The 20,894-nt window shown below is 38.4% G+C and overlaps 1 protein-coding gene across 3 annotated transcripts in view; it reads left to right on the forward strand.

Annotated features, from left to right (window-relative positions):
* Window positions 1–20,894, forward strand: part of cdh22 (cadherin 22) — a 238,185-nt gene that overhangs the window by 47,857 nt on the left and 169,434 nt on the right. For 2 of the 3 annotated variants that reach the window (XM_020597358.1, XM_020597609.1), the window contains exon 1: window positions 13,603–13,811. The exons of the other annotated variant lie outside the window; for it this stretch is intronic. The gene's annotated coding sequence lies outside the window, so the exon portion shown is untranslated. Of the gene's footprint in view, window positions 1–13,602; window positions 13,812–20,894 lie in introns of those variants that run through there. 3 annotated transcript variants of the gene reach the window in all.

Here is a 20,894-nt window from a genome sequence, read left to right on the forward strand (position 1 = left end):
TTGGAGGTGTATCCCATTTTGACTTTGGGACTTCCAGCCAGTACTCGGCACAGATGTTTCTGTACACTATGCCAGCCACTTGGTTATGGCGTTCCATGTATGCCCTGCCTGCTAGCATCTTGCACCCCATTGTTATGTGCTGGATTTTCTCAGGGGCATCTTTGCACAGCCTGCACCTGGGGTCCTGTCTGGTATGGCAGACCCCAGCCTCTATTGGTCTTGTACTTAGAGCCTGTTCCTGTGCTGCCATGATTAGTGCCTCTGTGCTGTCTTTCAGTCCAGCTTTGTCCAGCCACTGGTAGGATTTTTCGATATCAGCCACTTCTTCTATCTGACGGTGCAGGGGTTTGTCCTTCCATGAGGGTTCCTGCTCTTCCTTCCTTCCCTTGTTATATATATATAGCTCCCAGGAACAACATCTGCGATCTCTGTCCAGAAGAGTGCAGTCCTAGGAACAGCTAAGATACTGTGCAGGACCCTCAAGCTCCCAGGCCTCTGGTAGAGGACCCGAGCTTGAAGGAAGGAATACAAGACTGCTTCAAAGTGGAGGTGAGTGGGGAATTTTATATATATTCATATATATTTTTTTTGTTTTTTTTGGACTCGAGGTGCATCCACTGAATTGTTACTCCACCTATCTACCTGTCAAGTCATAAAAGCATAGAGAAAAGGTGGGGAAAAGAAAAGGGCCAGGAGACCACCGCAATGGACAGTGTCAATTTGATAATGAACTACTTTTCTAAGTAGCTTTAATTAACCAAACTAGATTCCTCACTAGGTTAGCTATGCTGTAGTTCAGTTTCTTCCAGCGTAAAGTAACTGGTAACTTTAATGTTTTATTACCTGATTAAAACATTACCTTAATTTGTTTAGTTTTTTAGTTTGTTATTCGGAACTTAATTTGTATATACAGAAAATGAATATTATGAGGATAATCCATCCATCCATTTCTTCCTCCCTTCTGCTACGTTGCCACTGTCACATATTTTTACTCAGAGATTCATGTGTCCCTTCATCATCTGGCAGCACCTCATTCACTGGTGCTGTCTGATATATACACATGGAAGAGAAGGAAACATTCACACACTACACCTTTGCTACATGGCCTTATTTGAGTTATAGAATTCATTGCTGTAAAAGCCGCATGGAATATAACATAATAATCTATAAGTCATCCAGACTGGAGTGTTGGGTGGGTTATTGTGTGTATTTTGTCTGTGAAAAGGCAAGGGGAAATATAAGGTGTGCGGTGCAGGTGGCGCTGGGTGACTCACTGAAATAGCACTCTTACTGAGTTAAAAAAAACCTTGAGGAAAGGAAAGACAGTATCTCCCACAGAATGTTGAAGTGGGAGAAACTGAAACAGGCCTTTTTTGAAACAGTTCTTGATGCAACCACTTAATATTTCTGACCTAATAAACACCAAGTGGTTCCAGTTTGAGCACTGGTTTTAAAAAAACTGGCCTGTTGTCTTACTTGTCAATTTTGTAACATCTGACTTGTACATTTTTAACAACTAAAACAGTCTTCAACTTAACTCAACTCACCCTTTCTAGACAGTAAGAACTGCAAAATGTAGTTAAACTGCTAGTTTAACTACATGCAGTTCACTATTCCCCAACACTACATATGCATAATATGTGGTATCCGTGCTAAAATGAATGAGTTCTTTCTGCAGTGCTTCAAAATGAAGTAATGGTAGACCTAAAATGCTTTTGTATTGAGCTGTAAGTTCAATTTAGCAAAATTGAGCCATAAGATATTTATAAGTTCAACTCAACAAAATAATCTTGAAAAATTGTATTTGTGGCCCCATCTTTGTTTTGTCTTCGGTTTAGAAATAAACAAAGTTTTATAAATCACATGAGCATTTTGCCTTACTATTTCTTCATCATTTCTGTTTAGGTAGCAGCATTCATTAATTCTTATGTGAGAAACAGAAAGGTCACAGATGTATCATTGTCAGTGCCCATGTCAAAATGTCTCTGAGGTTGTCATGACACCAGATACTAAGTACAAACGTCAGTCTTGATTTTATCCCTCCCTGAAACTCGATGATGCAGACCCTATATATAAACAGCAATATATCACTCGCTGCACACATATTGATCATGCTTGTTGTGGCAGAGGTTGTTAAAGGGTCAACTGGGTCTGTGGCTACATGTTGGTTTAGATCCCATTAGGCTCATCTCATACATTTCCACAACAGCATTTAAGGTCAAAAAGATTAATAATCACTCCAGCTGTGGGTTTGTTGCCATGTGACAGTGAAGAGGACTGGTGCAATGTGATTTGTATTGACAAATATAATAACCTTCACCCTAACTGCAGACAGCATACAGTACACGCACAGGCTTGCAGTAGGCGGCAGTTATGTTTAGATGTATTGTGACCTCTTCCAGTTCACAACCTCCAAAATGTATTTTGTACTGTCTGTCTGTGATTTGTAAAAGTCAGTATTTGATAATTTGATATACATTTAATTTAAAGAGCTGGTATTATGGCCCCTTTTGCCTTAAAAAACAACATATTGAATATATTTTAAATATAGATGACATTTTATTGACCCAAAGTTGTTTAGATTTTGTTAAAATCATCTTTATAAGCAGCCCAGAACTCCTTCTGTCCTGTAGCAGGCTGTTTCAGAAAGTTATTAACATATTTTTCATGAGCACCTACTCTGATTGGCCGGAGGTGATGACTTATGTTTTAATTCCGCCTCAGACCTGTTTGTATTAAATAAACCAGGAGTATCAATCGGAGCGATGCTTTAATTCACAGCTCTGGTTTCTGATTGATATTCACTTGTTCCAGAGTTGGGAGAATGTGTTGTGGTGAACAGTACCTCCCCAAATATGATGTTAGCTAGGTTGCTTTTCCCAGCTCCAGTTTTAATAAGAGGAGCTTGCTAGGAAATAGCCAGGAAAAATGATGTCATGAGTAGTTGTTTATGAATAACCAGAAATGACTGGGAATGATTAAAAATATCACCAAGTACTGTATATCAAATTAGCTTTCAAAATCATAAAAAATAAGGAGTATTCTCTGCTCTGAAATGCTGGGGATGTGTCAGGTGAAGACTGAAACCACACCAAATCACAAAAATGTGCCCACTGTTCCTGTCGTGGATGTATTAAGGGAAAACGTATGCATTTGCGGGGCGAAGGCATTGCTGGTTAGCTAGCAAACTGTAGGGTGTAGTAGGTACAGTAACTCACAATCAAACAGGAGAACTGGTACTAATGCACTAGGGCTCAAAAGGAGCATTTTGTGAAAGACCACTGACTGATGGTAGTGGATTGGAAAATATGGTTTTGGTGTTTATGGAGGTGCTTCTCCTTTGTGTTGGTGTTTGAATGAGAGCGGGTGATGCTCAGCTCCTACACAGACACATTTTGAACATTCTGTCCATTCATTTCAATAGGAAATTTCTCTGACAAAAACTTGAATATGTTAGAAAATATAAAAGATATTGCTGATAAAAGTAAACCCAATAATTTCCTCATCTAGATGCACAATTTGGTGTTTGAATCGTGTTTCTACGCCAAACGGTGTAGGAGGAGATACGATTCAAAAATGGATGTGCACAGAGTCATGCCACATCTATTCACTCCTGGTGGGGTGTGGGGACCTGGCATTAATCTCCCTTATGCATTTGAAGCAGAGTGTACCCTTTGGTCTGACAAATAGTCTTTTTTGTATAGGATCAAAACGTCCTTAGAAACCCAACAATGTCCATCTGACTATCATATAAAATCACCGAGAAACATATGAATGGGTTTGAACCCTGCAGCTAATTAATCCATGCATAGCCTGAGGTTCATGCAGCACATCTGATACTTACCATGGGTGATTCATGGGTGATTCATGGTTGATTCAGCTCTGTGAGTAAAGTAACACAAAATATGTGCCTCTAGTACACAGCCAATGCCCCGTTGTAGAAACTTAGAACACCCATGCCGTAGCATACTAGCAGAAAGTTTTTTATTTACCCTGCGAGCCACATCAGGACAATAAAAGAATCAGCCTGCTGTAACCTTATATAGGAAGAATTACAGGATTTATGTAACTGACATAGAAAAGATTGTCCTGGTATATATTTTTTGCAGGTTGGACTATTAAAACAATATCTCTAGAGGTTTCTGCTTGAGTCCTAAGACTAAGAAAGAGAAAGCCGCATGTGGCTCAAAGGACTGATTTTAAGGCACTCTTACTTTTTTAATAAATGTCTTGGAGTCAAAAAAAAAATCTATAAATCTGTGATCTCTGTTACAACCTGTTCAGACCACTTAGGCTGGCTGAGACTGGTGTGCCTAGTGTACCAGCTGTGGAAACAAAGTGTGGTAAAGCATTGTTAAGTTTCTGTGCACTTCATCTCAGAACGAACACCAGCTGACATCAGCTCCAACTCTTATAAATCAATACTAAACCTTTTGTGTGGCACTGCTTTTTATGAAATTTGAGCCTATTTTCGACTGTAAAGTGTAATATAGCACTTGCATGTTCTTTTTCATTTCACTGTATTGGTCTCAAGTGCACTCTACTAAAATCTACTGACCAACTACTGCAACTGACTAACTAAAAGTGGCTTTGTTAAAGTTTTGTCCATATGAATTGCATGTTTAGGGCAGAACCTCTTTCTCTGTTTATCTCTCTCAGAGCGGTCTGAAATACCTGAACTGCACACCTCAGCTGCAACAACGTGGAGACAGAGGGCTTTGCAACCATTCATCACTACCAATAGGTCACAGTTTACAGCCTAACGTTGGACATACATCATCAGTCAGATACAGAGACCAGGGTAAAATGGAGTCTGGTGAGATTAGATTATGTGATGTCAGCCACATTCAGTAGCAAACTGAATATAAGAGCATCTAAGAAGAACTGGCACATCTATTTTACAAGCTGTCTACCAAGGATTAGAAAGCAAACTGAACAAATACATGTGAAGTCCTAGGTTGTTTAAGGTCTACATCGGCTCTAGAGAATAAAGGTTTGTCAAGCCTTGGGCTACTACAGGTGAAAAATATTTGTGTGTGTATATACACAAACTCACCTGCTGTAAGAAGAGTTTAAACATTCAGCTAGGTTCCAATCCCAAAAATCACACCCATTTGACAGGTTCTGGTTGGAGCGCAAGTGACGATATCAGGGATATCAAAGACTGTGGTATTTATGGCATAAAATTTTATTCATAATGAAAGTGAGCTCTTTGGTCATTGTGAGCATTAGTATGATAAAACAGAGATTCACTAATGCCTGAGAACAAGTGTTTGTTATCTGCACACTGAAACTCTAAGAGGCTAACGTTAGCTTACTCACACTTTTCTTGGTTGATCCAGTTTTATCATATGAAAAACAGTTTTACCATTTGTGGTTACAGACATTTAAGACTGAGCTCCATGGACACCTGGCTGAGACTGAGTCTAATCTTTGACTTATTTCACTTTTTGATAAGGGACGAAAATGCTGCTCTGCAAACATGCACACACATCAACAGGCTCTCAGCAAAACGCCTCAATCTGCACTGCTAATTTAATTTAATCATCCCTTTATTAGTCTCGCATTGGGGAAATTTACACACTCACACAGCGGTGGCGGCACTGCCCTGCAAGGCGCTGTAATAATATTAGTTTGCAGAATAGCAAAGCTGCCAAAATAACCTAAATTTGCTTTCTATTGAAATTAAATGTTTTCTATTAAAATAGTGGGATCACAATAAAACAAGGGCATCGCTCTATTATTTTCAACTCGACTAAGCTTGACTTAGTGTATATAACATAGAGCTTCAATTTTTGTGCTGTACACTTGGACAATTTGTGTATTTCACTGATCATAACTCTTAATATTGAAAATATAACATTATTTCTCTACATTTGCTTTATTATCCGAAAACTACTTTATTTTCTTTAAAATGGTTACAACAAATTCTGCTAGATCGTTTGGGAGATGCCAGGCTGCTCGGGGGACTGCTTTCATCCAAAGTTTGAGGTGTCTTGGGTCATTTAACGAGAAAGTGTAAAATGATCTTTTAATATGTTGAGCCCTTTCTTTTCCAGATTCATTTGTACAGCCTGGAGCAGTACAGACATTTCTCCTATATTTAATTTTACATCCAACAAGATGTGGTGTTGTTATTTTCTCACAGATGTCTACCATACTCTCTACACCGGCCCCTGTCTGGGCGCAAGGTATTATGGGATATTGGAATAGGGTGAATGATGTCAAATGGTCAAGCTCAGTGAAACCTAGTCAGTTGTGTTGTCTTCAGTATTTTGCACCTGCAGTAGCCTGTGACCTTCTTCAGTCCTGTCTCTCTTTTTTCTATTTACTGTGGCAGCACTGTGCGATCTGTGAGATACAGAAACCGTCCTCTGCTCTCCATCTGTGCATCAGACAGGTCAAATCTGAGAAGGTAAACTTGACAACAGCATGCATCTTCTAATGCAAACATTTTATAACTTGAAAATTGTCCATTTCACTGCAAACCTCAGACCTTTTTCCCACACTGTGGATTAGAGATTCTCTCTTGTTGATGATTGGCTGTTACCCTCTCGTATTGAGATCCAAGCAGGTGCTTTCCTGTAATTACGGTTTAAGACGCCTCACCAGATAGTCAACCATTAATAGTTGCCCACAGGGCACACTCACACTTCCTTTTGCATAGGAAGGGGAGAGAGAGCAAGTGAGCAGCAGAGAAGAGAAGGTGGGGTGACTTAAAAGAGGGACACTTTCATATTTTCTGATGGAGTACTAATAAAGCTGGACACATGTACATACCTGCACACATACTACACATTTCTAAGCCTTTTTCTGAGCCTCACTATGCTGCATAGCAATATGGTGCATGTGAAATTTGAATTCACAGCAACCAATTACTTCAATTCAAAGGAAAGCAATTGAGACTCTCAGTCTAAATATTTGAGCTGAGGGAGTGAGTGGAGTTTGGGGAGTAAACACATTTTCTGTGTAGGCTTGATAATGTTAGTGTGTGTGTGTGTGTGAGAGAGAGAGACTCGTGCATGCACAGGACTGAAGACTAAATCAAAGGAAAGAGTTGTAAATCTAGCCTCTAGATACTCACTAACTGCTGAAGTCTAAAAAACATGCCCAGCTCCTGAAGCTAGCAGTACCAAAAGTATTTTGTTGATCCTATTCATGTACATGAATCTGCACTGCCAGGTGTTTTCTATTCCTACAACAAACAAACAAACAAAAATCTGAAGACAAATCTGTTAACAAGCTCTTGCGCTTCCTCTGTTGTCTCAGCCTAAACAATGTATTTGTCTTTTACAAAAATGTGAACACTCACCTGATGTAGCTTCTAATATATAACTTTCTGCTGTTGAATTACTGGGGAAGGTTTTTGGCAATGTGCACTCAGAAACTGTCTGATTGTGGGGTGAAGGTGGTAGGTGTAAAACCAGTATAGGCATTAGAGTTGAAGGGGAAGCACTTAAAAGGCTCTCATGTTCAGAGCCTGAGATCCGTGAAGGGTACAAACATGTTAGGCAGGTGGAGTGTAATAAAGACAACTGTCCTGTTGGCATTCTGGTGGTGGTGGTCAAGGTCTGTTGAACTGAGTAACCATGCAGAATTTTTTTTTTCAGAAGTAGCTCGTGACTCGTGTTTCTCTTATACAAGAGGTTCTGGTGTTTCACAGACCACTCCCTTCAATAAGTCAGCTAAGGAAGGGAAAAGGACATAGGTTTGAAATAATATACACATTATACAGTTAAAATTTAACAACATTATGCCAAATACAGTATGTAAACTGTCATCAGACATGGAGCAACATTAACATCCATTTGGAGTCATGTTTCTTACAATGTTAAGAGCAATATTCAGTGTTATTGTGTTGGTCTTTATTATCAACTGTAAAAATGATGAGCTGACAGCTCCCAGGAATGAGGCCACCAAAAGTCAATCACCCCCTTGTAGCTGATGGTGCTTGAGCCAAACTAACTTGTGTGGTTTTTTGGTACAGGAGATATTATCACGGTGATGTGTGTACATGTGGTCATTTTCCTGGTAAGTTTGTTTTTTCTAAAGTTATTTGACGAGATAAAAAGAGATGTATTTCAGTTCATTTGACACCTTTGATTGGTGGTCTGATGCTGTCACTCCACTTGTGGTCGTTACTGTGCAGAATCTGGTTGCAAAAATCAAGAAGGCAGTCGCTGTATTTACAATATTTTGACTTCATTTTTCATAGTGGAGGAAGTGGGTGAGGTGTCATGTCTATCATATATACAGTATGTATGTCAGTGGTCTTCCAACTCTTTAAGGAAAATAAGTGGCTTGGGGGTGTTATTGTAACCCCACCTCCCAACATAATTTGCCAAAAAATATAGTGAACTTTGCTGCAGTACTTGACTTTTAATGTATTATGCGGAGCCACACACATATTCACTGTATATTTACACACACTTGCCATTGCCATGCACAGATACTGTAAAAAGTGGGATTTTCTACCACAATATAGTTTTTGCCGAATTGTAACATACGGTATTGACCTTTCTGTCTGGTGCAGGGTTGGACAGATAGTCTGCCAAAAGCTGCCTGCAGCTGGTGGACATGAGGTTTGCAAGAATGGTGCGTTTTGAATCAGTAAAATTACAGGCTGATAATTCCCTGGGGGTTCATTGTTCAGCCCTCCCCTGTCACACTAAGTAGCAAACATAAATACAAGCTTCAAAACACCTATTTACAAACCTATGGGGTGATATGACAGACTCGACTGTACGTCCATGGTTTTTATAGCCTGTAATTGCTACATCTGTTGTTGTTGTTGAGTTGCAAAATGCATGCAAAGCAGTGCTGGGACAGACTGCTTAGTGTATCTACACAGAATATGACACACAACAAGGCAGCCTCACATATAATATAAACAATAGTACATACAGTACCGCTGCATGAGAAGACATCTTGGCTTATTCTAGGCTAAAAAAAAGTACCAAACAAAAGGAACTCTGACAGGCCCCCCCCCCCCCCCAAATAATGTCAATAACAGTGTCATGCAAATAAATATATACACCACCCTGAGACTTAATGCATAGTGGTTTCATTTATTCAGAGAACAGACAATAGATGTAACACTGTCAGATGAAGTTGGGGCTGGTACACACAGAGTGTGTGTGTGTGTGTGTGTGTGTGTGTGTGTGTGTGTGTGAATGACAAACCAGAAAGAGCTAGTTTTTTTAAGAAGTCCTCTCCATCTCACAAACTGAGTAAGATATGGTGTGATGCCAATTCTGCTGAAGACGTATGGCCATCACATTTTGTGCAGCCTAGAGACAGCAGATGGGAGAAATGTCATGCACATAGCTCACCTGGAAAGGCCAATACTGTTTCATTGCACTTTCCTTCAGATCATACCCTCATAAAAGCACCATTATTTCAACACAAAGCCCTTTAGACAATATACAGTAGTACTGTGTTCCTCCTTAATCATGCATTTACAACATTTGGACTTGTTATGAGGCTTCATGCCTTGCTCTATCTAGATCTGTGATGCAAACGTCCACCTCATGTTTATTCTTTAAGTTCAAATATTTCTTGTATTATGTTTGCAATTGTATAGATGTTTATATGAATAAAAAAAGAGAACAAATTTTAATATATCCATTCAATCTGTAGCCACACGGTGAAGACCTTTCAATCAATATTTTCATCTCCCTATCAGTTCCAGGCGAGTGAGCATGGTAGTGGCATACTACTAGGTTATTACAAAAGCAAATCAGTCGGCAGAATTAATTTTCTTGAAAAATATGAGGCTGGCTAAAGGGATTAATATCCATTGCAGAGCTTGTAGGTGCTGAATTTTCATTGCTTTTCCCCAGCCATTTTCACATGTGTGCTGAAATCTGTCTGCTTGATAATGGCTGGCTGTTGTTTATCACTGTGGGCATTACAATGAGGGTGAAGTTTCTATCATAAACTCTCCTGTTAGTCTGATCAGCATACTTTCTACCAGAGTGGAAATAATAAGAGCTAAGTGCAAGTTTATAATTGAAGATATATTGCTTATCTTCACAGGTCATGAAAAACATTTCCTTTATGTCATTTAGTTGGAGAGATCTGCTTTGCTGCTTGTTGGGGAGAGGGCATGTTTACTGTAAAACATTTATGTGCTTGATCACAATAAATGTCTTTATCTATCTTCTGTCTACAAAGACAAGGGTTGATCAAGCATGGAGTTGTGATGTGTGGGGAGATGAAAAGCTTGTATGCTCTTCAGGGTGCGTTGGTGCTGAGAGCGACTGGAGATCTGGGGGTTTAAAATAACTGTAGCAGCACAGACAAAACACAGAGTGTTTGGTTAAAAAAAGATTAAGCCATCCTCTCTTTTCAACACTGCACCGTGTTGTGGGGTTTTAATCTTTATTTATTCAGTTGACAAGAACTGAAATTTTTAATGATTGTTTTAAAAGCACTATTTTGAAAGTTCAGTGTTGGTTCTCAACTCTGAAGTGATAACAACTACTGTAAATATTAATATGATGAACTCTGAGCTCCTTTAACAGTAAACCCAAACTTATGTGACCACTTCTCTGATACCTAACATGAACCCTAAACAGGAATCACCTGAAATGGTTCTATCACTGGTAAAATCATGTGAGAACATGCGCTCGTGTTTGAGAACAGGAATAAGGCTTTTATTGTTCTGTACTTCATTGTCAGCTAGGGATGTCACTGATTACCTGATTAATAATATAATTGATATAAGATATATTAACTGACAGCGCAGAAGACAGGGGGCTCAGTTTTCCTGCCTATTTGGAAAATTGTGTTTGTGTTAAAACACGTTCACACCACGTTTTAGCACAATTTAGTGCAAATTTACAGTCACACAAGAACAGGGAGCCAAATTTATTTTAACGGCCACACCAACTTAAACCCTTAAAGGATTCACTGTGAATAGTTTTGTTGGGAAATTATCTGAATAATGAAATTTGTGTAACAATTTAGAAAGATAATTTTCAAATCGGATAAATAAAGTAGTCCTCAGGATGTGGCTATAGAGAATTAAATCTGGTCAAACTGTGTTGCTGTACTCATAGTATGCAGCTGTGAGTAAATTATTTTATTTAAGTGCTGCTGGTTACTTTCTGTCCTCCATGCAAAAAAGCTGGTAAGTCATATTACTGTAGCAGACTGCTGAGTTAATAATGATGTGTAATGAATATATCTGTCATCAATTAGGGAATGGAGTAGATAATTGAAAGGAGAAGAAGATATATTAAAAGAATCTTTTGTTGCTGCATCTCATATGTTTTTCCATAGATGCGGTCACGGTGACTCTGCGCCTCATAGACAAATCATTGTATCAGTTTCCTCATGTGAAAACATTTGTTGATGGAGCCGCTACGTGTTCAGAAATACAGTCCAGAACAGCTTGATTCTTCACGTCTCACACCATGTTCAAAGGAAGTAGACTCTATCTAATGGGTCTTATCAATGGGGAAAATAATTGAGGTCAGATAGTGTAATGTAGTCAACATTTCCACTTCTGCAAGTGTCCTTGCTTTTTCTAACTTCAAACACCGACTATCAGACTGTGACACAGCGTAGGAAGTACTGTACCTGAGGTCAAACACATTAACGAATGGGAATGCAAGCTGCATAGGTAAGTATTGTTTAGGCTTCAGGGATACTAGGGCTTTCTGATTAAATACACTTGTGCATCCTGCCCCTATTTCCATCATACAGATGAGAACTCAGTTAATAAATATGCAACACATGCTCTTGCTGATGCTGTGGATAGTGAGTGGGACAACAGCAAATTTGCATTCAACAGCAACAGATGTTGTCATATGCTTAACTACATGAAATCACCTCTGCAGAGTCTCGCAAAAAATATTTCTTACGTCTAGATCAAAGAATGACACCTGCTGCCCCCTTCCTCAGTTATGGGAATTATTTACCCCTCATGTCTTTCACTATAGCTGTTGCCTAGTTCCTGAACACAGGTACCTAAATGGAGAAAGATTTAATGACTGCATTTACATACGTGCTGTCTGTATCGATCCACCTCAGCTCCTACGCAGTCAGCAGATTCACAATTACCACTGTCAACATTAATGTCATTACATGCCAGTTATAGCAACAGGCCTGTAATGGCACCACAAACAAATGTAATATTACACTTAGCTTTTAGCTATTGTGCATATTTAACAACCTGCAGTATTGTCACAAGCTTTCATGGGGTTATGCTGTATGTGAATCTAATATAGTATTATAAGGTTTTTATTTGTTGTGCTGGACATATTTTACAAATTGCACACTGATTAAGAAAAAGAAAATGTCTACTGGTAACAGTCAATATGATTTTTTGCTGCTTCTGAAGATGATTTTCTTTTCTTTACTCCCATATAAATTGAAATACAGTATGTTATGGAGCCAAGCTCCCCTTAAAGCTTCGGAAAATCAGATTAATCACGACTATGTGAGAATTAAAGTTTATGGCTAAGCCAATAGAGGCGAACCACGTCTGTAATTGCCATATGATACTGAAGCATGAGTTGTTGGAAGTGAAATGTGAAAACTGCCTAGCCATCATTTTTTTTTCATATATGTGATTTCATGCAAATGTTCTAAACCCTTGGAAAAAGAGGTAATGGCTTAGTTTGTATAATGACTTTTCATGCCACATTTAACTTTGAGATAGGAGGCAGCCAGTGCCTTTAGGGTCTTAAACCACGTAAAGGCTCAAAGGTAGGAAATCTTATACATATGTATGCAAACTATTGATGCCCATGTAATGCCTATACAGTGTTTATTTATGCTTGTCTTTAAGCCTATACTCAACATAAGCACAATACAAAACTTACAAATAAAAAAGTTGTTTGGGGGGGTGGATGGGGTCGGTTATGGGGTATAACTAACAAAGACATGTTTTCCTATTTACTCCCAGTAAACCATTTTGGCAGGACATTTTCTCACCATGAATTTTCCCACCACAGCACTTGAAGTAAAATGCATTTGGGTTATGGGGGGAAAAAACAAACAATTTCCTTGTTATGCAGGACCATCCGCAGACACAAACAGTTGATGGCCGTACTTTAGAAAATAATACTGTAGTTATCAAAGAAAGCTGTTCAGAGTGAGGTGTGTGGATTACTTTGTGTCACACGTTGTGGTACTGAAAGAAGAGAAACTGTGTCATTTTTCTTGGCCTTTGAGAACCTAAAACAACACTATGTACTGTAGCTCCATTATACTGGGGGCGGTGCCAGAAGTGTCAGCAATGAAAACACCTTGGCAAACAAAATGACTTTACTATACTGGGACACTATAATTTTATTTTGTGAGTTTAGTTGCCTGACCCTTTAGTTGTGTTCAAGGTCAGAGGGCTGGCATGTTGTTTTAGTGCAAAAGTTCAGATGTAATCAATTAAAGTTGTAAAGAAGAATTGTTTTAAAGAACAGCAACATGAGCAAAACCAGCTCTCGTCCATGTATTTATGTCAGTCTCTCATGAAAATGTCCTGTGTAATGTGACTGTTTAGTCAGTTGTGTACATTTAAAAAAAAAAAAACTAACCCCCATCTCTCCTCTGGTCAGTCTATCAGGTGCTTGTGTCAAGTTTTCGCTTTGCAGCAAACTAGCAAATGACTGATCGCCATTTGAGGTGCGCAGAGAGAGAGGTGCTGCTCAGACAAGCTCCACTGCATGTCGGTCAGAGCTCTGCGTGACCTTGTGTCAAATCAAACAGCTCCACTGCTGAAGCCGAGGACATGCAATGGAGGCCCTTTCACCAGAATGGTCAGCAAGGAGACGAGTATTCCCTACAAAGAATGAAAGCCAGCGGTACGTTCCCAACCACATGTCCATTGTTTCACATACTATAAATACTAAGCTTTTTATTTACAAATCAGGCACACCTCTACCCATTTATTTAGTAGCAAATTCAAAATTAAAATTATGGCTTTTGTTTACTAGCCTGACAATAGTAATTAACTGTCATAACTGCACATTTATACTATATTTTGTTCCAACCAAAAATGTTGAATGGACACTCGACATTACATCATGGTGACAAACTACTGTATAGCACAGCTTCTACTTAACTAGTTGAGATTTATCCCTTTGCTTTGTTTAAATTTATGTGACAAAATTCTTAACACTTGCCAACAGGATTTAAATTGTGATATGACATTTAAAGAATGAATACAACCTTTATAAAAAGAGAGCGTCAGCCAAAAGCTGAGGAAGAGCCCGAGCCTTTTAGAGCTACTTATAACATTAGTGTTACTGCACAGTCAGTGATATCAGAGTTGGAGCAGGATGATCTCCAGCACGTTCAGATAAATTTTGACAATAAGCCAAAATTAATTATCGGACATAACACCAGATGCTGTGGAAGGCGCAAAAAAAAAAGTTGATTAGCAATAAGAGCCAATGGTTTTCTTGGCAGAGAACAAATTAACATTTTTCCAAACAAACCTTTAGAACCTAAAATTAAATGTTGAATAAAATCACTGATAGACTAAAATACTGAGTACTGACACAGCTGTGTCTTCACATTACCGCTTATGATGTTTAGAGATTTACACTTGAGCACAAGCACGGAACAGCATCAGGACTGAAGAACTTTTTTGGTGTTTGATTTCTAAAACCAAAACGGTGGAAGTTTAAGGTCAGCTGCTCCCTTTGCAACCAACCATACAAGACAGTATGACAGCTTTATCTTTATCTTTTCCACATTTAGATGAGAACAGAGACATCCCAGAGGCTACCGAATGGTATCAGCATAATTTATAAGGCACAAGTATACCTGAAATTAATATTTAACAGATACTGAACAATAGATTTACTGTCAAAGCTAGACATTCACTTGGGTTTAAAGACACGACTTCTTTTCTTTCTTTGTTTTGGAAGAAAATAAAAAGGGGGGAGGTGGCTTCTTCTAAGGCTGGTGCAGTGGGAAACAGAACACAGAACAACAATGAGATTAGAATCTGGCAATAGGACTATAATTGGTCTCATGTGGTGATAAAGGCACTATTAAGAAGGCCATTAAAATAATCTTTGAAAAATAAATACAGGGAAATAAATCCATCAAATCCAGTGAACCAAGTCCAATATCAGCTCTTCACATCATTCCAAGTCAAATGTGCCAGGTATGTTTGTTGGGGATTAGTTGACATGTTTAGATTAGTTGGCTTGTGGGATGTAATCTGCTGTGACAGATGTCAGAGCAGGCAGCTTAGTGGAGTAGGGAGCAGGGTAGCTGAAAAAATCAGAATGCAAAGCTTTTCCAAACAAACCACCAAAGACCCCTTCTGAGGGGGAGGAGTCAGCAGGTTATGTGGCAGTCGTGACCATAACATCGGGTCTGGAATATTGTGGAAATAAGAGAGAAAACCGTTAATTGAATAAGTCTCTAAGAGCAAGAAGGGAGGACTTGAAGATGGTGATAGCTGAGCAACATTTGGGACTGATAATAACACAGAGCATCCAAAAAAAAAAAAGAAAAAAACATAGAGATGGAATGAGTTTTGAGAGATGTGACACATTAAAATGTGGAGCTATGAACAAGTTTTCTTCAGAAAGGCATGCTGTGATATATTGCCAGTGGGCTTTTTACAAGATAATCACATTCATAACAACTAACCATGTTGAAAACTGTGCAGATTAAGGAGAATTTAAGCTGGGTTTATTAAAATGGGTTTATTACGTATTTAATGGTTTAAGCTAAAACATCTCACAGTATGTAAGATAAAGAGGATTATGCTACTTTATTAGTACAATACTGCAAAGATTCAGGGACATTTAACAGTCCGTTTTTTCCCCAAAAAGATAAGCAAGACACTAACACTAAATGAATAAAAACATTAAATTACACAACTCTCTGATGTCTCTTAAATGTCCTGATTGGTTGCCACAATTTTTTCATAAAACTTACTGAAAAGGAACTAAAACTTGAGCACACATCATGTGACAGCTCAGACTAAGCTGATGTGACTGATAGGCCTTGACTTGTCATTAAATACAAAATATTAATACAAAAACATTTTTTTATATATTCAGGCTTACAGGCTTGAGTTTTTGCTACTGAATGATGGCAAGTGTTCGCAAATTTTGCAGAGAACATTCAAACTTGCTGAGAAATAGCAGTATTTGCACAAACTATATGGAAATTTAAGAAGCATGAGCAACTGAGATCCAGTATGTATCTACTTATGACATATGTGTCCCTGGTATATAAATACCTTATGCATAAGATTAAAATAGGAATGTGGTGGAATATTGCTCTTTCTCCATTTGTGAGCTGTGGCTCTACAGTAGAATTGCGTTATGAGCCCAAAATGCTGATATTTCTTCCTCACACATTCTTATGATCTCAGTGAAATAGACTGGTATGCAATAAATTTCCTCTGCGTTACAAACAAGCCCTCCCCTTCACACACGCATACATAATGTAATGCAATGCCTTGGTAATATTATATGACTAAAGAAACTCTCTTTGGGAAAATAACTGGATTTTACCCCCCAATATAATGTCTCTAGGGGCACAGGGGAAGATTAATGTGGTAAATATGAAAGACTATTTTTAGGTCTCCTGGATTTCTTAGCATTGAGCCAGTGTGGTTGCTGCCTTACAACATGTGGAAAACTTAAACGTAATAAGGAGAATCATACTTTGCTCCTCATTTTTCTATTGAAGTTTGTGACTTCTTGATTGGCGACCAGATTCATTCTGTCCTTTCCTCTGACGGGGTTTGAGAACCCAGGATCAGACTGTGGTTTCGTGTTTCAACATCGACAAGGAAAATGAATAGCTGTGAAAGAGCTGCAGTGACACAGAATCTGCAGATAGTTTCAACCGGCGGGTATTCATTGAGGGAGATCCTACTGCCTGAAAGGAGATAGAATCAAATCAGCACAGATTATCAAGTCGTGGTACTTTACAACCCCTGCTGGGGGACTGTGATCAAGCTGTGGGCTACAGGAGTTTCAGTGATATCTGAATGTCTCTTCTACCCACATGCTGCAGAGAGAGAGAGAGGGAGGAGCTGATGTACTTCAAATGTCTGTCACATGGGCGAGATAGCTGGCCTTGCTTGTACAGTAGCCTGAGCAAATCACTGGGTACACGTTGCTTAACATGAAATGATTCGTGGGCAACAATGTTTTATTGGGCCATAATGGGCAAAATATCACTCTAAATTTAGCATCATTAAGAAATCGTCTGAAGACTGCACAATATATAGATGTGCAAAAACATAGTTATCACTGTTGTGTGCATATGAAGTGTATACTAATTTTTTACATCTCTACCATTTAATATCATATACTGCTTATGTGTATTTTTCAGTTTCTGATGTATGTGTATAAAACTACAGAGCCTTTGTTTAATTTATGATGTTAAAAACACTGAGGTGATGGTGAATTAAAACTGGCCATTTTGTTATGCTATACTGGATTTTTCTTGATTGTGATTGTTTATAAACTCATTAATAAAAGTCAACCCCACAGGTACATTTTTCCTTTGTGTGTATAAATGAGCACTTCATGTTGTTCATAAATGTGTTAGAAATCTAAAATCTAAAATGATAACTCTTTCATTTACATAAAATTGTTAACATAATATGGGGTTCGGTTGCAAATCTGAGATTGACCTTTCTAAAAGAGAAACAGAAAAATGCTTAATGGATTGCTAGAAACTGAAACTAAATTGCAAAAGGAGAAAAGACAGTGAGGGATCAATGCAGCAAGCTGTGAGAAGGGTTGTTTCTTCTCTAAAACTTTATAGATACCCACTGGAAAAAGAGTGACAGCTCTTCTTTAACACAGAATTGCCATATACTGAATCACCATGTTTAAATGCCTTGGAAAGAGCAAATGCAAGTAGAAGATAGTGGCTTGAAATCCACACAGTAAAACACAGATGATGCACTATTGATTTGGGCCTCAGGTTGCTCATCTGTGATCTCTCATAACTGAGAAGGGTATGTCTGGCAGGTGTGTTGATTTAACCCAGGGGCTGCAGCTCACTTTGACATAGCTAAGAATATACTCCACTGCAACTATAGATAGATATGACAGCACCTGAGAAAGTGTAGATAGATAAAAGAGTTGCACTAAAGCTCCACTTTGTATAAGTTTCAGTGTCTTGTTTTAATCAGTCATCATATCTGAGGTGTTTAATAATGTTTGATAATTGCAGCCATGTTTTTTATTTGTCCTCTAGGGCTAAACTGCCTTTGTTGTGTGACCAAACATCATACCTACCTCAAAATTTTGGAGTTTACAGCTAATTTGGCCTGAACATTTTTAAGCCTTGATTAAAAATAATTAAAAGTAAATAGCATTTTAGCTTGTGTAACTACAGTAGGTAAACCTTGGTTTACCAGAAATCTATTTCTGTTGAAGTAAGTGTTTTGTGAACGCTTTATATTTATGGTGTCTGTGTTGTTTTAATGTATTTTATCCACCATGAAAAAATGCCTGCAGGGATAAATAAAGCTTATTGGATTAAATTAAATTGAATTAAAATGGCCCTGCAATAGCAAGAGTGAACCCTTCACTGAGTCACAGGCCCCTAATTTTACTCTCAGCACAGGCAAATCTTTATTTTTAAAAAAAGAAGAAGTTGGTTGCTCATTTCTGCATCTTGGCAAGCTTATTGTAAGGGTTTGTTGTAAACATCATAATAGTCCTTGGTCATTTTTTTCTACACTGATGGTTTTATTCCATTTCTACATGTTATTTTTTATTATGTGATTGGGCTTTCTCTGTCATATTTTTGTAAGATTTTTCACTCTAACCAGTGTCAGCAGTGTCATAATTCAACCTTGGGTTTACATCTTTAATTCTGCCTTCTCTTTCTTCTGTAAATTCTATAAAGTAATACAGTAATGTGTCTACAGCTTTTGAATAGAGTCAACACATTTTCTTTTGTTAGTTAGAGGAGAGCTTGTCTTGCACTTGAATTGATGTTTTTCAAATTCTTGGGCTTCTCTACATTTGCCACACCTGCTCTACAGATATGTTATAATTTACCCATCTTCCATGTGTCATTTTTACATAAGGAGAATTTGACATAAATTACGTCTGTTTTCAAACATTACTTATATTTTAGAGCTGCCCTCACCCAAAAGAAACTTACCAGGGTGGCTACATACTACTGTCTGTTACAACTCCAATGGCATCCCATAAGAATTTGTGCATTTCATTGTGTTGAAATGGGATCACCTTCAAATCTGTTTTCTACTGCAGTCTTCCATGTGGAAATGAGGAGTTGTCCATGCTTTTGATTTAGGATCTGCTTTAGCGCATCTCTCTCTTATAGTCTGCTGTAGGAATTGTCCATGATGCTGGTTTTTGGTTTGTTTTGAGCTACAGTCTTCTCTCTAAAAATTAGGAATTGTGTTTATTGGAGATCACTGAAGTAACACTCTCTCACAGCTTATAGTTCAGAAACAAGGGAGTTGTCCATGGTGCTGATATTAGATCGGCCCTGTATCATGGTCTTCCATTTGAAAACGAGGCGTTGTCCATGGTGCTGATTTGGGCAGAGGGTCATAAACAGCAGCTAACAACATTCTGACCAACTCAGCCTGCTAATTATAATGCAATGTGACAGCTGGACCATGTGCCTGTTATGTGCTGTAATCATGTCAAGGCAATTTATTTATTATTTACTTATGTTATTTAAATTGGTTTTTGAAATGTGAGCAAAGGTTGGAATCATGTAGAATCATTTCTACATGGGAGTGTAGTATTGGTAAAGTGTCCTGGTAACACCACCATGACAGTGTGTATGTACCATTTTACCCATGGTCACCCTACCTCTCTCTCACTGCCCTGTATTGATCTGCTGCTGGTTGTGTCTCACAGTACTAAATCCACAGATATTTATGTTTGTAGCTGCTGGTCTCCGGTTTCCATTATGAGCTTGAGCGATAGGCTTGGGCACTGTCTCAACACCTTGCTGCTGAGGAAAAATGTAATATTCAAAGAACATGTCCTTAGTCAGCACTTCTTAAAAAAGAGCTCACTATATAAGAGTAAGATGACCAGGAACAGTAAGTGTCCTGAAGCATAGTGTAAAGGTCAAGCTGCAGGGGAAAAGATGGAGAAATACTAATGCTAACAAGCTTTTTATGGTCATGCAGCAGAACTCTGCAGGAAATAATATGGATAATAATTAGGATGGATAATATACATAATATGAACACCTCAGGGACAAGAACCTTGACTTTAAAGCGAAATTTAGCACTGTGGCAAGATATATCAGGTTAAATGCCAATCAGTTGCATATGTATGTCAGGTATTAAACTGACATGGAAATCAAATCCTATATGTTTATCTTGAGAGCAACTGGGTGCAAATTTCCAGAGCATCAGACAAGAGACAAACTATTGATTTTGGGAGAAAAGGAAAAAGAACAAAATGTCTCAAAAGTAATGAAAACAGACAAAATGGATCTGTGGAGCTGTGTTCACAAGACAAAACTGGCCATCCAACAGCAACACAGTGGACATTATGTTAAGGGTTCCAAAATGCTGGTGTTTGTCTCATAAATGGTTAAAAAATAAAATTAATGCTCATAGAATCATTATGTAAAATCTTTTTGTTTAACATGAAGTACTTTGCCCAATCCATAGTGTTTCTACATGTAATCTTTTGCTTGTATGTCTATTAGCTGAACTATTGAGTCCTTAACTGGGATTAACATGAGAACAGATATAAGCTGTTTCTTTCTCTCCCTCTGCTTCTCTCTGCTCCCCCCGCCCACTCCTCTTTGAATTGCTTTTCCTCTGTTCAACACCTCTGCACACTGGCTTTTAAAATCCTTGTTGGTACATCAGCTTGCTAACCTCTTTAACCTTGCTGCGTGAGGCTCTGAGAGACTGCGGCTGGTTGTGATGGTGGGTAATCTGC

Source organism: Monopterus albus, unplaced genomic scaffold (genome assembly GCF_001952655.1).
Source record: "Monopterus albus unplaced genomic scaffold, M_albus_1.0 scaffold1.1, whole genome shotgun sequence".
NCBI lineage: Eukaryota > Metazoa > Chordata > Actinopteri > Synbranchiformes > Synbranchidae > Monopterus > Monopterus albus.